The sequence below is a fragment of the Salvia miltiorrhiza genome, chromosome 1 (assembly GCF_028751815.1).
Source record: "Salvia miltiorrhiza cultivar Shanhuang (shh) chromosome 1, IMPLAD_Smil_shh, whole genome shotgun sequence".
In the NCBI taxonomy this organism is placed as follows: Eukaryota; Viridiplantae; Streptophyta; class Magnoliopsida; order Lamiales; family Lamiaceae; genus Salvia; species Salvia miltiorrhiza.
In genome coordinates, this window is record NC_080387.1 from 26,505,076 (window position 1) to 26,526,355 (window position 21,280).

The 21,280-nt window shown below is 39.4% G+C and overlaps 1 long non-coding RNA gene across 1 annotated transcript; it reads left to right on the top strand.

Moving 5' to 3' along the window:
• Window positions 1-405: 405 nt before the first annotated feature.
• On the top strand, window positions 406-2,965 carry LOC131017138 (uncharacterized). The gene is made up of 3 exons (XR_009099445.1): window positions 406-478; window positions 2,008-2,105; window positions 2,709-2,965. It is a non-coding gene; the product is annotated as an uncharacterized LOC131017138 (long non-coding RNA).
• Window positions 2,966-21,280: the final 18,315 nt, after the last annotated feature.

The window sequence follows — 21,280 nt, forward strand, 5'->3', positions numbered from 1 at the left end:
TTGGGCCACATGCGTGCATAATGTATAGATTTATTTAATTAGTGAATAATTGGACATGATTAAATTTTACTACACATTCCTACACTCACTCACATTATTTAATATTATAGCATGTGATATTTCTCACCAAGTGGACCAACTTGCTTTGTGAATTATCTAAGAAGCTAAGTTGGGATTAAATTTGTAAGTGACCAAGTTGAGCATTAATTGCTCTAATAACTTAGTGACCAAGTATTAGCTCTTAAACAAAACAAATTTCTCTCTGATCTCTCCCCCACAATTCCCCCTCCCCCCCCCCTCTCCCTCTTTATCTTTTCTTTCTCTATCCTCCATTGATGATACCTCCAAGCTCCAAAAATCATTTCTATAGCATAGATCTCCACTAAAATCAATCCTTAAACATCTACAACTTTGAAAGGATTTCAAGCTTTGAGCCAAGAAAGTCTCTACTTTTCTTTGAAGTCCTTGAGTAAGAGAGGTAATTACTCAGATCTAGTTATATTTGTGATAGATATGTGTGTATATGGATAGATCAAGCAAGAAAACACCGCCCTTTTTAATCTTCAAAATTTTCGAAAATTTAGGGTTCATGCCCTTCAAAAAAAATTATTTTCCTTTTCTTAATTTGAGGTGATATTTATGTAATTGGGATCCTACTGAGTCTTTTTTCATGTGTCAAAATTGGATTTAAAATGAAATATGGATTTCGAGTTAGTTTAGTTTACCTATTTTTGGGAATTTTTGAATTTGAGGATTGGTTGATGGATTGATTATTGATATGAGCTATTAAGATTGCTAATATGATATTTAATGGATTGGATTAATGATTGAGATCGATTGATGAAGTTTGATGTGAGTTAGTTTGATAGAATTTGGGCAAATTTGCTTATATGCTTTAATTTGCTAATTGATGGTTTATATATGTAATTAAGTGGGTTAATTTGATAGATCTAAAGTTTGATTTATGATTCATGCATGATTTAAAGATTTTTAAAAAGTTTAGTTTACTTTAAATTTGAACTTTTTAATTTATAATGTGTTAAATGATTAAATTGGCTAAGGTTAATTGATTATAAGCATGATAGGACTATTTATTAATGATCGATTTGATTAATTGATGGATATGTATAAACTTGCTTGAGTTTAGTTTACTAGGATTTGGGTATTTTTTATTTATGAGATCAATGTTTGGATTAATGATGTCTATATGCTAATCGGACTATATGAAGAATTATAGCATGATTGAATTGAGAAATATAAATGAAATGTGAAAGTTCACAGAGTTAAGTTTTCGCGTTTGTATGAGATCTTTCATATGCGAAGAGTTATGTGTTGAATATGATTATATATGGCTATTTGATGATTAATTGAGCTTATGTATGTGATATGAGACGAAATGAACCAACCCCTAAGGATTTAGGTCTTGACCGAATGTGATGAGAAAAAGGGGAAGCCGAGTTTGATTTTTCTTGAGTCGTTTGAACACATATTCGTGCTATTGTGTATTATGTGAGCTTAATGTGAATTTTTGAGAATTTTTCAACGAAGAAATTTAGAGTTTAGTTTGTCAAGAATGTTATAATATGTGGAATAACTTGTTAATGTGAATTATTATTGGATAAATGATTTAAGAATGTGTTATTATGTGTATTTGACTTTCTAAATTAAATTTTTGGGAATTTTTCCCCAACTAAAAATATTTTTTGATTTTTACAAAAAAAAATTAAGTATGATTGTTAAGATGTTATTAAAATTGATTAGTTTTTCCAATGATTAATTTGGGATTTATATTGCTTTGTGTATGCATATCTATGTGTTTATTTGTTGATGTAGTTTAGTTCTATATGAGCGACAAGTCGAGAGTAGGATTAGTGATTACTTAAGTAGCGTTATACTTATGAGATTGAGATAGTTGGAGTGTAGTAATGAGGAGTGACATAATAGTACTAAGATAGGAAGAGCATTCTTAGTAAGAAGGTTCCTAACCAATTTTTTTTTTTATCTTAGCCTATTGATTATCTTCGATGTTATGATATCAGAAGACACGAGCAGAGGACGGAAGTGAGTTCACCTCGAGTGCTACGAGAGTAAGCTAAGATCTTCAGGTGGACATTACTTTTACTATACGTATATAGAGATCCCCTGCGTGTTGTAGGCCTCTTATACGAATATATGCATGAGATGATTTAACTATTAATTTCAATTTTATATTATGCTCAAATGATAAATGGCTCTTATGAAATGAAAATGAAATGTCTTATGAAATGAAATGAAATGCTTATACAATTATTGTCTGCCAAAAATATTTATGTTTTACGTATGTATCCTATCTGTGTTGGTTCGCCAACTTCAAAGGAAATCGAATTCGGACCCTATGTTAGACGAAGGTTTGCTAGTACGGGTTAACGTGTACACTCATAGAGACCGCGAGTCGCTTGCGACCGGTCTTGGCGTCCGTGGGAGGAGGCCTCCTTCCCGGCGCGTGACAGAAAGGACAGATATAAAAAAAAAGGAAAATGTGACTGGCCAGTCGATTTTATGAAAATAAAATAAATGTTTCAGTAAGCACAGGTCTTTCAAGAAAACCTTTGTGTGTTATTGTTTGGCAGTACAATGTATATATGTGTATATTTTGCATGAATGTATTTTCGGCAAGTGCCCACTGAGTATTTTTATACTCAGTCCTGCATGTATTTCTAAATGTGCAGGTTGAGCAGGTGATGGAATGGAATGGTGTTGAGCGGGTATTTCTTTGTCGTTTCAAGTAATGTAGCCTTGAGTATACATCTTCATATGTATATCTCACACGTTTTCCGTTGCGAAATACTTTGATTATGGTAACTCTACGTTATGAAGTCAATGTATTCATTTTTGGGTAATCCCCTTCGATTAGGTCACCTTATGTGAATGTTTTGTAATTATTTGAATGATCAAATGTGGTCCTCGTACTTTCTTTTAATGTCATGTTTTCTCAAAATACTTTTATGTTAAGTAGATGCCCTTTCTTTCTCCGTTTCTTAACTCTCATCCTAAGCCATAACTGTGGCTTACCACCATTAGGAATAGTGGGCTATGACAGAGTGGTATCAGAGCAGTTCGTTTGCTCTTGTCCTAGAAAATTGATTTTAAAAGCTAAGTCCAGATCGAGTCACTAGACTTATATGAGTTCATACGACACCGCTCAACACTCCATTGCATCACGCTCAATCAAGGAAAAGGTAACTGGTGTTACAATGTTTTAAAAATGTTATGGTTTAAACTGTTTCGGGAACATGATTGTGAAAAACATGCTATGAATGAAATTGTTGGGTGGGCTATTTTTCGTAATCAAAACAAACTTAACCAGTTTCAGTTAGAAATAGGTTGTAGACTGATACTGCAGATACTTCAGTGAGTTGACAACAGTCGAGCACTGGGCTTAGCTGATATCCAAGTAAGGCTTCAGTCTAGTTTGTAAAACAGAGTAGAGTTATTAATCTCTCTGACTATCAGTCATCAGTAGGATTAACAACTCAGAAGCGGAATTTAAACTTAGTGCGAATAGCCTTTAGAAAAAGTTTGTTACTTATAAAACTCTTGTTTTCTCTTTTCAGTTAATCCAGTTCAGTTAAAAATAAATAAGCACAAATAAAGGAAATAACTGAAAGCAAATAAATAACACAAAGATTTTTAACGTGGTTCGGAGACATCTCTCCTACACCCACAGCTAGATTATTTGTCTGACAAACATTCTGGGCTTATGCTTTAGAGGTGCACAGCAAACCTACCAATTCATCTTGAATTGGATTTAACACTTAGCACGCCCTGACACTGTCGTACCCACTCAGCTAATGCTAAGGTAATTGAGCAAGCACCTTTAAGCTGAACTCAATCTTGGCTTTCTAGGAGCCAAGAAAACCGAACGGTTTAGTTTTGAATCGGTACTAAACCACAACCAACAACAGTTTAGTTTTCTGGTACTAAACCACAACCACTTGGCTTGACTCGTGCCAAGGAACCATCTGTTTAGTTTCTTGGTACTAAACAACCATTCAAACACACTTTCCTCTTCTTTGAAAAGAGGTTTGAACACTTCCAACTTAGATTACTGAGAACATGATCTCAGGTAATATATGCTAGGCTAATGATACACCATGAGGTGCCTAGTCTATTAAGAGAGTTTTGATAATCGGCTAGACTGATTTTACAACGATGATTTACTCTCTTCTTCTATTCGAAATCTATCTATGAAAGAGTTGGCTCTCTAATTCGGCAGAGCTTCAACGTATGTCTTCGAATCGGTCATCCCCAGATTGAAGATTTTCCTCGAGCTCTATTTATAGGCGAAGTCTTGAATAGATCCGTTGGAGAGATGGTCTTCAGGATTTCTGCCGTTGTGAGACATTCCGTACTTTGGGCTGAGGCTTCAATCTTCTTTGCTCCTAATTGGTTAAGAGTTTGAGTCCTCTTTGTCCTAGGAGCATGGTGCGTCAGTACTTTGACACCAAAATGAAAAGTTGGTGTACTAGAAAGGACGATCTTCAAATTCAATGCATTTAATGCCGTTGCAGGATCATTTAATGCAAATCTCTGAGCTTCAGTCCGAAGTAGAAGGTTGATTGTTGAGGCTTGACACATCAGTTGTTCAGTAAACTTGTAAAATTTGTTAATCATAGTAAACTGTGTTTGATTGGGCTGAAATTTGGTGGATATATTCTAGGAACATACATATAGTTTATGTAAAATTTTCATTATGTTTTGATTGTGGGAGGCCCATCAAATCGTCCCTCAAACTGTTTGTGATGAGGACTAGAATACTCATCAGCGCTGTGCTTAGCAATACAAGAACATCTTACTTGATTACTATTATTGTTATTATTATTCTTATTGAACGAAGCCAACCAGCGCAGGTTTAATTGAGGACCTCAGATAATAAAGGGACTCGGCAGCACGGACGAAGGAACTTGGCGGCGCAGACTACCCAAGTTACTTGGCAGCACAGACTCGCCTGCGCAAGGGAGCTACTCAACACGGGCAACGAAGGACAGCGCAGATGGGTCAAATCAAGACTAAGGTATATTAAGGCATTAAAGGGCCTAAATCCAATTATTAGAGTTCATGGGCCTAAGGCCTTTAGGGCTCACTCTCACATCTATAAATAGAAGGTTAGCATTAGCATTAAGATCATAGTTTATTTGGGAGCAACACACTTGTAAAATGTAATTATCTCGAAATATAGTGGAAGAACTCGAAGATCTCCCTTGGACGTAGGTCTTAACGACCGAACCACGTAAATCCTGTCTCGATTATTGCTTTTTAGATTATTGCGATCATTGTTTCATCAGTTTGTGTCAGACATTTTCACTAATCTTAGCAGTAAACTTGTAAAAATATATAGTCATAGTAAATGGTGTCCTATTGGGCTGAAATTTGGTGGATATATACTAGGAACATACAGGTAGTTACTAAAAAATTTTGATTACGTTTTGATTATAGGAGGCCTATGAAATCTTCCCTCAAACTGTTTCGACCGGATAGTTTAACTTAACTGAGCAGTAAACTTATAAAATTCTTTAGTCATAGTAAATGGTGTCCGATTGGGCTAAAATTTGGTGGATATATGTTATGAATATACAGATAGTTATCGTAAAATTTTCATCACGTTTTGATTATGGGAGGCTCATGAAATCCTCTCGCAAATAGATTGACTTAAGCATGATTTATTATAATTGGAGGATTATAAAAGTGGATGCTAGCCGACAATTTCAGTGCTGACATTCTAATGAATTGGAGGATTAGTGGAGGCTCTTCGATCCAAGAACGACTTTGACAGTGTCAAAGGTACCTCGACAAATGGAAGAGGTCCGAGTTCAACAACCCTACTTTGAAACTTGAAGAGCTGAGGAAGAAACGGGCCCAACTTCTCAACCGCTGTACCAACAGAGGTTCTAACACTGAGCTGCGAGAGATCGACGCTAGGATTGAGCGCCTTATTGACGCCGAGGAGACGCACTGGAAACAACGCTCTAGAGCCAATTGGCTGGGGTTGGGAGACAGGAATACAAAATATTTTCACGGCTTTGCTTCCGAGCGGAAAAGAAAGAATACGATCAAGGGGCTCCTGGATCCTTTTGGTATCCTAAAAAAAGATGCAAGAGATATGGCAGGTATCATTCAGAACTACTTTCATGATCTTTTCAGCTCTTCTAATCCCAATGATTCAGATATCGACATCATCAGTCAGAGGGTGACAAATAGGTTCAGTGTTGAAGATATTCGTTTTCTGGCTGAGCCATTCTCCAAAGCTGAGGTCCGAAGGGCTATCTTTCAAATGAATCCACACAAGGCCCCCGGGCCGAATGGATTTCCACCGATTTTTTTCCAAAAATATTGGGGAGAAATCGGCGGGGACGTGACAAAGGATGTGCTCCAGATTTTGAATGGAACAGGATCAGTGAAGGAGTGGAACAAAGCTTTGATCGTCCTTATCCCAAAGATCAAAGCTCCGAAACTGGTGAAAGACTTCCGGCCAATAAGCCTTTGCAACACTATATATAAGATTGTGGCAAAGACCCTTACAAACAGATTGCGCAAAGTTCTGGGCAGCGTCATCGATGAATCACAAAGTGCCTTCGTTCCGGGAAGGATGATATCTGACAACATTTTAGTTGGATATGAGTGCATGAACTGGCTCAGAAATCAAAAGCTCGGCAAACACGGATTCGCAGCAGCAAAACTTGATATGAGCAAGGCATACGACCGCGTCGAATGAGACTTTCTGAAGGCCATGCTTACCACTCTCGGCTTCCCTAGTCAGTGGGCCAGGTTGTTAATGGACTGTGTCACCACTGTGGATTTCTCCTTTGTCATTAACAGTAAGGTTTATGGGCAGGTCATCCCTACTCGTGGCATTCGACAAGGCTGCCCTCTGTCACCATTCTTATTTGTTATTTGCGCCCAGGGTCTTTCCTCCATTCTCAACAGCTACGAGTCTCAGAGGCTCTTTGACGGCCTTCGGGTCGCGAAATCCAGCCCGGTTGTGTCGCACCTCTTCTTCGCAGATGACAGTCTTCTGTTCTTCAAGGTTAAAGCCGAGGGAGTCGCTGCTATTAAGGAGGCGCTGGAGCTTTACTCTACGGCATCCGGACAACTGCTTAACCTTGAGAAATCAGCTATCACCTTTAGCCCATGCACCTCTCCAGCGGATATGGATACGGCAGTGAGCATTTTGGGCTTCCGTGAGACTCAAGGATTCGCAGTTTACTTGGGACTCCCGACTTTTGTGGTTCGACAAAAGAGGATTCAATTCGATTACTTAAGGGAGCGGGCGTGCAAAAAACTGAGCAAGTGGAATAACAAACAATTCTCAGCCGGAGGCAAAGAGACTCTTATCAAATCCGTCATTCAGGCCATCCCAACTTACACCATGAGCTGCTTCAAAATTCCTGATGCTATATGCAAGGATATCGAGCGTGCTTGTGCAAACTTCTGGTGGGGAGAAACTGTACAGGGCAAACACATGCATTGGGCCAAGTGGAATATTCTTTGCTCTCAAAAGTCAAAAGGCGGGATGGGGTTCCGTAAGGTGGCAGCTTTCAACAAGGCTCTCCTTGCAAAACAACTTTGGCGGCTGATAAAATTTCCTAACTCTCTGGTTGCTAGGGTGCTCAAGGGACGATACTATAAAGGTTGTGATATCATGGATGCAAGGATTACAGCTAACGCCTCATACGCTTGGAGATCTATCATCTGGGGCCGGGAACTTCTTATTAAAGGCTTACGGTGGAAGATTGGCAACGGCAAATCGACAAGGGCGTTCCTTGATCCGTGGATCCCGGGAAGCAGGATTGGCATCGCTGCCCGAATCCCCCCTTGCGAAGAAAACTTAAAGGTGGCTGATCTTTTGAGGCCGTGTGGTAACTGGAATGATGAGAAGCTGGCTGAGTTCTTTCTTCCTTATGAGGTTGCTAATATTCTTACCATTCAAATCAGTAATTCAGAAAAAGAAGATGGACGATACTGGATCTTTGACGAGAAAGGAAGCTTTTCGGTGAAGTCGGGCTACTTATGTGCAGTTGGCTTCTACCACACCCATGAAGCTACGATGTCGGACCGGAAAGTGTGGTGGAATTCAGTTTGGAGCTCTAATATACCACCAAAGGTCAGAATTTTTATCTGGAGAGCTTCTCTAAACCTTTTAGCCACTGAGGATAATCTTCGTCGACATCATATTCCCACAAACGGTATCTGCCACTGGTGCCAACGGGAGTGGGGGACCACTGTTCATTGTCTCTTTGCGTGTGATGTTGTAAAATCCTTTTGGAAACTCTCGAAGTGGTGGCCTACTCTTAAGCCAAAGCTCCATCTCCAAGTTGAGGATTTATTGTGCCTAATCCTTAAGGAACATGGCGAGGAGAACTTTGATCTGTTTTGCATATGCCTTTGGATGGTCTGGCGCAATCTTTGTGATCTGAAACATAATGGGAAACAATGCAACTGGGAGGAAGCACTTTTTGAGAGTGCTAATTTCTTGAAAGCTTTCCAAGAAGCCAAGGCCCGAGTTCATGCTCAAAGCCAACTTCTGCCGAGGGAGGGAGAACGTCGCTGGAAACCCCCTCCTAGAGGAATCCTTCGGCTGGATGTTGATGTTTCGATTCATGAAGGAGGAGCCATTGTTGGAGTGGGTTTTATTGTTCGTGACCATGCTGGAAAAGTGGTTGCGGCTGTGGCGCGCCGTATTGGGAGGACGGAGACCACGCTGATGGGCGAACTGCACGCCCTTCTCCTGGGCATCGGCTACTGCATGGAGCAAAATCTCGGACCGGTGGTGGTGTACTCGGACTCCTTGCTTGCGGTTCATGTTGTCCTTGATCAACACAACGGATCGGACTCCCTCTGCGACGAGCTTTATGAAGCGTTTTTGTATGCTAAAAATTATCTTGTTTTTTACTTTTGTCATGCTCGTAGAGAGGCCAATTGAGCCGCTCATTGTTTGGCAAACTTTGCCACTTGGCATTCTGATGTAATGGTCTGGAGATCGGATTTTCCGAGTTGGCTCCAGGAGATTGTACATCGAGATTATGAATGAAAGACCTTTCCCTCTCAAAAAAAAATATTATAATTGTAGAAGGATGAATTATGTGGCAAAGATGATGTAGATAGAGCTATCATGTGGAAGAGAGCACGAGTGCCCAAGAGTGGCGACATAGAAGACGAGAAGTTAAAGAAGACTATGGAAAAGATTGTAAGATTAATACATGCAATTTATTTTGTTTGTTACATTATAAAAGTGTTTCAATAATGTTATTTGTTCTTGCTAACTATAAGGATGAGTGCATACGACTAAAGCATGAAGGAGAATTGGACACTAACATGTTGGAGGAGGATTTGCTTTTGTCACGACCGAACCTAATTAAGGATAATTAAATCGGGGAAACCGTGACTAAGGGAGGGAGATTAGAAGCGGGGATAGAAAGGGGGTGAATAAATAATGAAGGCTCGAAATCAAATCATTGTTAAGGAGGGACAATCATAAGATAACTGTTGTTTAGTCACAAGGACTCGATTAACTCGTGAGTTCGGATGAACCCGACTTAGCTTAAAGACATATTACTTGAGAGTATGCAGCGGAATAACATAATCTGATTACATGTATGAAGACATGTATCCAAGAGTCCATTTTAAACTCATGACAAAAGCTCCGCTCATCACTTCATCTTCATCAGCCATTGCTCAACCTGCACATTTAGAAATATATGCAGGGCTGAGTACAAAAGTACTCAGTGGGCACGTATGCCTAAATATACACATCATTGCGTAAAAACTATAAATTGTCATGCCATCATAAACAGTACAGCAAGGGAGTTTTAGCTAAAAGGTCCAAGCTTACTAAATTCATTTGTGATTCTTAAAGTTCGTCTGCAGACTAAGTTCTCTTGTAATCTATCATATCTGGAACTTGGTGCCGGAGAGGTGGCCACCTCTCACGGTCACTTGACCGGCCAACCCGCTAGATGACTCACGGTCACTGGTGTACACTAGCCCTGGCAGGATAGCTATCAACTGCTCAGGACCCGAATTCGATTGCATCATTGGCAAAGCCAAAGCAGATAGATATCATACTAAAATTTAAACATTTTATGGCAAGACAATACTTGAAATAACTTTAACTCAAATATTTTGTAACGAAATAACTTGCTCAAATGTAACATTAAACTCATTTGATAGATATATATAAAACTAAAATTAACAGTTAAATCATCTCATGCATTCATTCGTATAAGAGGCCTACGACACGCAGGGGATCTCTATATACGTATAGTAAAAGTAATGCCCACCTGATAGTGAAGCTTTGCTACAGTTCAGTAGCTCATTGACTAGCTCTTACTCTTGCGCTTAACCTTGAATGCGAGAACATAAGGTCAAACCTTAGCTCGATGAAAATTCTCAAATAAATGAGAATGCGTAAAATAAATATGCATGGTTCATATTCCTTTAATTACTAATCCAAATATTGGATCAAAGCTCGTCTTATGATATCAGATTATTAATCTTAATTAATCCACTCATCTTAGGGTTTGCTAACCCGCTTACTAATCTCATAACCTCATTCGAAATTAAAAATCATAGTTAGAAACGGTTGAGTCTAATTAATCGATTAATAAATCAAATCCTTGATCGGGCTTAAATAAAATAATGGAAAAAAACTCCATCCCAAACTAATTAAATACAGCCCATAAGAAGGAAAATAAGGGCAGCTTATACTACTTAAAATAAAGGCCCAAAAGCTCAGCCTCAATCCGGCCCAGCTTAACTCCTAATTGCGGCCCATCATAACATACATTCAGCCCAAACTCCAGCTTGCCCAAACACCAAATTAATTCACGCTGAACTCCTTTTCTTCAAGGTTTCAAGCTGAGAACCAAGATCGGCCGTGTACTCCAGCCAGCCGTTGCCGCCTCCACGCCGAACCGCCGCCGCTCTGAAATTCCGATGGGGCCTCCCCTCCGACTCACTCTCCCCCTCACAATCTCTTCCTCTAAATTCCTCAATCCAGACTACCCTTTTCTTCTAAATTTATATGCCCTAGCTCTTCTTCCTCAGAAATCAGCCGCCGCCGCCACTGAAGAATCGGCGAACAACCGCCGCTGCGTGTCGGAACTCGTCCGCAAATCACCGCGGCGTACAGCTCCTCCGCTGTGTTGTCACGCCCTCGACCCTGGCCTCGAATGCTACCGCTCTGTCTCGCTAGCACCTTTGCCGCCGCCGCCGGGTTCTAAAATCGGCGAGGTCGCCGTGCTCTCCTCCCTGTGTTCGTCCGGCAGGTAGCAAGCCAGAGGCTGCCACCGCCAAGCGGGCAGTCGCCATCCTCCTTGTTTAATGGAACAGGTACAAACCCTTTCCCCCAAAAGCTAAGTTCGATCCCCAACTGTTGTGTAAAAGGAATTCTTGTGGTATCTAATACTATGAATCTCATAAGTGTTATTGCTATCTTGAGTACTTGGTTTAGAAACTAATATGTTAAAACGTAATTATCTCGCATAAAATTCTACGCCTTTGTCTTGTGAATAAAAACTGATTGAGCTATTCTATATATGTAACATGCTATGGTTATTATGCAATATGAATCATCTTCACACCTTAGGGATTTCATGATTCTCGTGGAAGGGAAAGAGATTTCTAAAGCTATTGTTCATGAGTCTAGTGAGCTCTTGTTTTTCTATAATCTTGTGTTAGTGAAGTCTGTTGTTTCTATATGGGAAAAATGATTATGTTATTTATGCTTATTCTGAATTCTTTAGAAAATAACATACTTGTTGGATGATATGCAAACTGGATTCGAAATAAAGGAGCTTAGTATAGATACCTTGCAATTGTTTTGTGTTGGTAGCTGATGTTGTTGATTGGATTCAATGAGATGAAAGCTGAAACAGCAAATATTGTTTCTTGACAATTTCAGGAGGTACTAAAGAGGAATGGAGGAAATTCGAATCAAGACTTACCTCTCAAGGTTTGGCAGCAGAAATCATCTTACTCTCTCTCAAATCTGGTGTCTAAGGGAATGAATGAAGAGTGTTGTTGGCTGATATGTTTATTTGAAGGAGTGCATTAATGGCTATACTTGAGTAGTCTACTAAAATGGCTGATTTTGTTCCCACACGCATGCCTTCCCTTTTCTTTTCTTGATGTAGTAGGTAGGAAGTTTGGTTTGTTTTCTTGATGTAGTAGGTAGGAAATAGGGATGTAGTGAATAATAAGTTGTAAAGTTGTGATGTGATGAATAAAATAAATCATTCTCTGTTGGTAAATCTATATATGTTATTAATCTCGGGTCTTGCTAAAAATACAAAATACTCTAAAAATTCTCATATTTTGATTGTTGACTTCTCATCCATTAACATCGTGACTTGTAGAATAAATCTAAATTAAATCTGTAGATTTAATTCACTTCACAAGCTGAAATAAATCCACGACTCGAGTGATAAAGGTAAATACATAGAAATGATATTTCTATTGCAAGTAAAAAAAAAATAACTTGACTTTACTAAGTCAGTTATAAATCTAAAATTATAAATTATTGACTGGCTCAATAATTCGATTGCGATCATAACATGCAATTGCATTAAATTCAAATATCTAGGCTAACTTAACAGGAAATTAATCACTGGATTAAAAATAACTGAGGATGCAATAATTTAAATATCGCATTTACTAATCTTAATCATAAAATAAAATAGCGGGCTACTACATACTACCCCCCTTAACAAAAATTTCGTCCCGAAATTTGCATATTATCGCACCAGTTCTGATATCTTTCTAGCATCTTACCTTCAAATTTTCATGTAGTTTCTTCTTATCCATGGTGTCTCCATGGATTTTCACCAAAGTGATGAACTCGTTTCTAAGCGGTTGCTCTTAACGATCCAAGATGTCTTTTGGCTTTTCTTCATAGCTCAAATTTGAGCTAAGGACCATTTCGTTTTGGGTGGATCACGTCATTTGGATCCAAAACATACTTCTTGTATTGGGATATGTGAAAAACATTGGACATTCTCATAACTTGGCGGTAACACCAATCTATAGGCTATTGGGCCTATTTTCTAAAATCTCATATGGTCGCACAAGTTGTGGTGTAATCTTTTCCTTTACGTCAATCCTAGTTATTCCCTTGGAGGGTAATACTTTTAGGAAGACTTTGCCTCCTACTTTAAAATCTAACTTAGTTCGGCGCGTATCAGCATACGATTTCTGTCTATCTTGTGCTTATTTTATTCTTTATCTTAATATGACAAACTATCTCAATCATTTCGCCAGTCATATTTGGCCCTCAAATTATCCTTTCACCTATTTCATCTCAATAAAATGGTGATTTGCATTTTATTCCACATAATGCCGTATAAGACGCCATATCGACGTTTGCCTGATAACTATTGTTATAGGCAAACTCAATCAATGGTAACATTGATTCCTCACTCCAACCTCTATCTAGTTCTACTACTTTTAACATGTCTTCGAGAATCTGAATTGTTATCTCAAACTGTCCATCTGTTTGTGGGTGGAAGATAGCACTGAAATTAAATCTTGTGCCTAATTCCTTATGCAAGTTCATCTACAGTCTGGGTGTTCGAATCGTTGTTTGAAGTAATTGACACGGGCACGCCGTGCAACGCATAATTTTTCAGACATATAATTGGGCTAGTTTGTCTGATCCGTATGCGATCAGTATTGGTTCAAAACGAGCGCATTTCGTGAGTCACTCCACTATTACCTCTCTTGCAATGTGCTCCCACCTGCACTCTGAAATCTTCAATGGCTGTAACTTTTCATACAGTGTTTGGTGCAAGTTTTTTTTTTTCACTTGTTGGCATGCTAGGAGTTTCTCAACAAGTGAAGCTATATCTTTCTTCATACCTTCCCACTAGAATTTGTCTATTCAAGTCTTGGTATATTTTGTGCTTCCCTGGTGGCTAGTATATGATGTGTCATGAGCCTCGCTCATTATCTCATCTTTGAGTTTCTCATAGTGTGGGATACACAATCTTTCTTCAATCATTAACGCAGCATCCGACGTCTAGTGGTAACGTCCAGGCTTGCCTATTCCTATTGATAATGTATTCTCTCCAAGGTCTCATTCTCTTTTTTTTTTTTTTTTTTTTTTGCATTATCAGCTTTCCTATAAAGTTGGGTGTTATTACCATCGTGGCAATATTCCTTTCTACAGATTCTAGTGGTTGAACCACTTCTAAATTCATTCTACTAAAATCTTTCATGGGTTCCTCTTCCTAAGTAAGGGGAGATCCCAACTTAAGTTGAGTCTTACGACTCAAGGAGTCGTCTACCTTGTTAGCTTTGCCTGGGTGGTAGTTAATACTACAGTCGCGGTCCTGCGCTAGTTCGAGCCATCTTTACTGTCTCATGTTAAGATCTTCTTGCTCGAAAAAGTATTTCAAACTTTTATGGTCTTTACTGCAGTTAATTCTAGTTTATGAGTTGGCTAGTTCAATTCATGTGGTTAATGCTATCGTGATGCGTATGTTGTCACTCTTCCTTCTTGCGTTAACATGCAACTAAGTACTCTCCTTGGACACGTCTGTATAAATCACATATTCTTTGTCAGCTGTTGGAACAGCTATGGTTAACTTCTCCTTGAGCTTCTTGAAATCTTTCCTCCCATACTTCTGTCCAAGGAAATTTAATTCCCTTCCTGAGTAATTGGGTCATTGGTCTTGCTATTTTGAAAAATCCTTCTATGAATCTCTGATAGCAACCTGCTAATTCCAAGAAACTTTTGATCTCATTGGGGTTGGTAGGCGATCTCCACTCATGTACAGCTTGTACTTCCTCAGGGTGCACTTTGATCCTTTCTAATGAGATAATATGTCCCGAAAACGTGACTTTGTTGAGCCAAAAATCGCACTTGCAGAACTTAGCATAAAGATGCTTTGTTTTCAATGTTTTTAGGACTATCCTCAGGTGTTTCTCATGGTTCTTCTCGTTCCTCGAGTAGATCAAGACATCATCTACGAAAACTAAGACAACTTGCCTAAGTATGGATGGAACACTCGATTCATGAGGTCCACAAACATGGCTGGTGCATTGGTCAATCCAAATGACACCACTACGAACTCATAGTGTCTATATCTAGTTCGGAAGACCATCTTGGGTACATCTTCTTATCAAATCTATAGTTGATGGTACCTAGACCTTAAATCTAGCTTTGAGGACACACTCTTTCCTCTGAGCTGCTTGAAGAAGTCGTCTATCCTCGATAGAGGATACTTGTCCTTGAGTGTCACCTTGTTCAACTCTCCATAAGTTGATGTGTATCCTCGGTAAAGGATACACATTCTCAATGTGCCATCTTTATTCTTTACAAAAGAACGGGTGCACCCCGGTGAAATCTCTAGGAAACATTTGGAAATTCACGTACGATTGTCACGTCTCCTATACTTTTCTCGGTTTTTTTTTTTTTTTTTTTTTTTTCTGTGCAAGTACACAAGGTAGGGTGGACACCATTTTCTTATCATCTTTGTTGCTTGAGGGGCGGAGATGATCGTCTTTCTCCTACCCATGCTGATCCCATGAAAACGTGTCAGTTTCTTCCCCGTGGTCGAAAAGAAATTTGACTTTCATTGCAAATGATGGTGGCATAGTTCTCAACTATCCATTCCATTCCTAAAATTATGTATAAGTCTCTCATCGGCATAACATACGAGTTGTTCACTCCAACTTGAATAATTTTTATGCTTAGCTCTAAATTCAAGCACACATGTGCTATTATTGTTGTTGTTACTATCGCTGGTGTGGTTACTGCTCTTGGTATGGTTGGGCAAAGCTTGGATTGCTCAAATGCAGAGTCTGAACAGGCGTGTTTAGCCTGAGACCCGCCCTTTGTTGCTTATTCGGGTAACGATTTGTATAATGTTCATTCCAGTTGCTATGCAACAACCTTCATTACCAGTCCTGGAGAGTTTCCCATGGTTCTTGTTCCACTTTGGGCAGGGTGGAGTCCCATACTTGTTATTCCCCATCTGTTTTGATGTGTCATAGCCACGTTGTTGGGACGTCTGCCCCTGCCATGGCCCTTTTCTTAGCTTGGCCAGGGTTACTATATCCCATTATCTTTTTCTTTCTCAAAAGTTTTGAGCCCGAGTCTGTGGAGGTGCAGACGTAGGCGCAGTTGCTGGTCTCTCTCCCAGCATTGCTGCCTCAATGCCTAACGCTTTGCTAAGCGACTCCACGTAAGACGATCCACCATGGCTTGCCAAAGCCATTCTAATCTCATGCCTCAGTCCGTCACAGAATTCTTTTAAACATCTTTTCATATGTGTCTACTTGCTCTAGCGCATATCTTGACGTATCGCAGAACATCATGTCGTATGGAGTAATTGTTGTTCTTCCCTGCTTCGGATTGTAAAATTCCATTCCTTTCTTTATGCGATAGCTTTTGGGTGTATACTTGTCATATATTCCAGTCTTAAACTATTCCCACGTTAAATTCCCTAACTGCTTAGGTGTCATTGTCTTCCTCCTTGCTTCCCACCATAAGTCAGCTGAAAGGATACGCGAGACGTTCCTGCGAAAGAAATTGAAGATGCGCTCACTAGCTTCTCAGCCTTCGTTGGATCTCCTATCTTATCGAAGACAAGTGGGTTTTCTCGTAGAAATAGTTATTCTATTCTACATTTTGTTGTATGGTTAGTGGGGCTTGTTCTGGCCCCGGTACTGGGCCTTTTCCATTATCTCGGGGATTTTTTTTTTTTTTCTCCTCTCGGACACCCTCATTTGGTGGCATACTGATGAGTTGACATATACTCATTAACGCATTGTAAAACATACAGATGCATATCATCACTTCTGTAAATTGTTTCTTGATTCTCAAATCTTGTTCGGACTCTTTCTCATGCAAGCATATAAGTAACACGTGGCAGAAGTGACTTGCCGCAAAAGACCAAATAGGTTGCTAAATAGACATAGGAAATTTACATCAATAAAGACTATTTCATTAACATTTGGATATAGATTTGCTCATCTATCCAAATACTACACGTGGTGGACTGGTTGTCTAGCAGTTATCACAAAAGAACTTAGTCACATTACGCCATGTGGACCAGCGTTTCAGTACTAGTACTAGTCAAACAACTAAGCCAGCATAAGGGCATAAAAAGCATCAGAACAATCAACGTTTCTGAAAAAACACAAATAACGTTCTACTAAATCCATAAGAGATGGTCTAGTTGGATCACGTGCTTGACCCTTCGGTCGAGGCATACGTGTCAGATGGATTTAATCTGGTGAATACTTGTTTGTCTTTAGGTCACCGGAAATCTACTAACAACTAATAAACCACAATGATTGAAATCACAAAAGACAATTAGGCAAAGTGTTTCAACAATTTTGTCAAACAATTGAAAAGGAATGACATTAGGGTAGAAATGAATTGACTAAAAGGTCGAAATGAAATGACCTAATAATCTGAACCCGTTTGGCTTTTCAGATGAAAGTTTAAATACATAGGTTTAGAGACCCATATATGACGACTACTGAGATTTTGGTCATGTGGACTGGCCAGGTCCAACACAATTATTTCTCAGTCACACGGAATTACTTTTCCGAACTTGGTAACTCTTTGTTTATTGGGCTGCAAAAGGTACTTCTGGTCTGAGATCTCTACTTTTTTTTTTTTTTTCTTCACATCTAAAATTTATCCTTGAGAATACGCTGAAGCTTCCCAAGCTTGGGGTCTTCCTCCTAAAAATCAACACTTTTTCTTAAAATCTTCTTTACACGAAACAAGACCATTCACACATTTGACCTTATTCAATATTCATCCTTTGAACGATCTTAATGTCGTACTTCTTGTATCTAGCGTTCATTCTCATAATGCTTGTTATGCATTTATGTAATTCGAAGCACTCTCTCACGCCTTTACAGGAAATGGATTTTGCATCTCTGAGCATCTTTGCGAGGTATGTGTCACCACACACAATACTAAATCATGGAACGACTTTAGTAATTGCTTTCATTCTGATTACTAGACTGGATGTTCCACTCGAGACGTTCTAGCCGGGGAAATGTCCCTGATCAGCTAAGGTATGTATACTTAACTTAAGTATACCCTCAGGGTCTCATTAGAATCTCAATATATTGACTTTAGCATCGATCCACTGTCGGCGCTTCTAGCTATTATTAAACTCTGAACCATCTTCGAGAACTTCCCTCGTCTTACCCACTTGCGTAAACTTTTATGATCAATCATAATGGTTGGTAATTGTCAGTACCCATATCACATCTCGTCTTTCCAATTCGTAGTAGGTGATCGTAATCAATAGGGATTCTCAGTCATGTCCTCATCTAATATGATAGGTACTGTAAGCAGAATGGTTCCGAATACCTGAAATTATAAGCTGATAGCTTTAATCGAATTATTAACATCATATACAAAGCATTTTGACCCCTGGTAAGTCTAATTATGAAGTTCATTGATGAATCATGAAAGTTATCCTCAAGTCATAGCTAGTGATAATCGAGGCTAGAAGTGAGTCTCAACTTATTAGGGATTAGCTAACTGGTTACATAAGTCATACTCATCGCTATAAGCAATATCATACTTAAACTATCATTGAATAAGGCAATAGTCGATTAGGTGCTCCGTCTCGTGTGAACAACCTGAATGAAGAACTATGCCTGCTTCAGTGATTCGTGCGTGGCACTCCGCTTGCACTGCTTTCATTGGATTCTCTTCCTCTTTCTTAGCTCTTCACCATTGCTATAGTGAAAGATAATTGAGTTTCTAGTTTGTATTGTTCTTCTTGTAACAGTGATCATGCATTCTTAACGCATCTAAGTTCATTGAGATATCTAATCAATCAATAAAGCATAAAACTTGAATGTAAGCATCAGTACATTCATATAAAACGTGAACTTCTCAATGTTTTAAAATCATTACCACCTTCTTTCTTGCTGAGCATGACGATGTGATGAAGTGCTGAGCTTTTGTCGACTGACACTTTTATACTAATATCTAATCTAGGGCTAATTGGGTAACTCTTGGATTCAGAGCAAACGATCTGCTCTGATACCATTCTGTCACGACCGAACCTAATTAAGGATAATTAAATCGGGGAAACCGTGACTAAGGGAGGGAGATTAGAAGCGGGGATAGAAAGGGGGTGAATAAATAATGAAGGCTCGAAATCAAATCATTGTTAAGGAGGGACAATCATAAGATAACTGTTGTTTAGTCACAAGGACTCGATTAACTCGTGAGTTCGGATGAACCCGACTTAGCTTAAAGACATATTACTTGAGAGTATGCAGCGGAATAACATAATCTGATTACATGTATGAAGACATGTATCCAAGAGTCCATTTTAAACTCATGACAAAAGCTCCGCTCATCACTTCATCTTCATCAGCCATTGCTCAACCTGCACATTTAGAAATATATGCAGGGCTGAGTACAAAAGTACTCAGTGGGCACGTATGCCTAAATATACACATCATTGCGTAAAAACTATAAATTGTCATGCCATCATAAACAGTACAGCAAGGGAGTTTTAGCTAAAAGGTCCAAGCTTACTAAATTCATTTGTGATTCTTAAAGTTCGTCTGCAGACTAAGTTCTCTTGTAATCTATCATATCTGGAACTTGGTGCCGGAGAGGTGGCCACCTCTCACGGTCACTTGACCGGCCAACCCGCTAGATGACTCACGGTCACTGGTGTACACTAGCCCTGGCAGGATAGCTATCAACTGCTCAGGACCCGAATTCGATTGCATCATTGGCAAAGCCAAAGCAGATAGATATCATACTAAAATTTAAACATTTTATGGCAAGACAATACTTGAAATAACTTTAACTCAAATATTTTGTAACGAAATAACTTGCTCAAATGTAACATTAAACTCATTTGATAGATATATATAAAACTAAAATTAACAGTTAAATCATCTCATGCATTCATTCGTATAAGAGGCCTACGACACGCAGGGGATCTCTATATACGTATAGTAAAAGTAATGCCCACCTGATAGTGAAGCTTTGCTACAGTTCAGTAGCTCATTGACTAGCTCTTACTCTTGCGCTTAACCTTGAATGCGAGAACATAAGGTCAAACCTTAGCTCGATGAAAATTCTCAAATAAATGAGAATGCGTAAAATAAATATGCATGGTTCATATTCCTTTAATTACTAATCCAAATATTGGATCAAAGCTCGTCTTATGATATCAGATTATTAATCTTAATTAATCCACTCATCTTAGGGTTTGCTAACCCGCTTACTAATCTCATAACCTCATTCGAAATTAAAAATCATAGTTAGAAACGGTTGAGTCTAATTAATCGATTAATAAATCAAATCCTTGATCGGGCTTAAATAAAATAATGGAAAAAAACTCCATCCCAAACTAATTAAATACAGCCCATAAGAAGGAAAATAAGGGCAGCTTATACTACTTAAAATAAAGGCCCAAAAGCTCAGCCTCAATCCGGCCCAGCTTAACTCCTAATTGCGGCCCATCATAACATACATTCAGCCCAAACTCCAGCTTGCCCAAACACCAAATTAATTCACGCTGAACTCCTTTTCTTCAAGGTTTCAAGCTGAGAACCAAGATCGGCCGTGTACTCCAGCCAGCCGTTGCCGCCTCCACGCCGAACCGCCGCCGCTCTGAAATTCCGATGGGGCCTCCCCTCCGACTCACTCTCCCCCTCACAATCTCTTCCTCTAAATTCCTCAATCCAGACTACCCTTTTCTTCTAAATTTATATGCCCTAGCTCTTCTTCCTCAGAAATCAGCCGCCGCCGCCACTGAAGAATCGGCGAACAACCGCCGCTGCGTGTCGGAACTCGTCCGCAAATCACCGCGGCGTACAGCTCCTCCGCTGTGTTGTCACGCCCTCGACCCTGGCCTCGAATGCTACCGCTCTGTCTCGCTAGCACCTTTGCCGCCGCCGCCGGGTTCTAAAATCGGCGAGGTCGCCGTGCTCTCCTCCCTGTGTTCGTCCGGCAGGTAGCAAGCCAGAGGCTGCCACCGCCAAGCGGGCAGTCGCCATCCTCCTTGTTTAATGGAACAGGTACAAACCCTTTCCCCCAAAAGCTAAGTTCGATCCCCAACTGTTGTGTAAAAGGAATTCTTGTGGTATCTAATACTATGAATCTCATAAGTGTTATTGCTATCTTGAGTACTTGGTTTAGAAACTAATATGTTAAAACGTAATTATCTCGCATAAAATTCTACGCCTTTGTCTTGTGAATAAAAACTGATTGAGCTATTCTATATATGTAACATGCTAT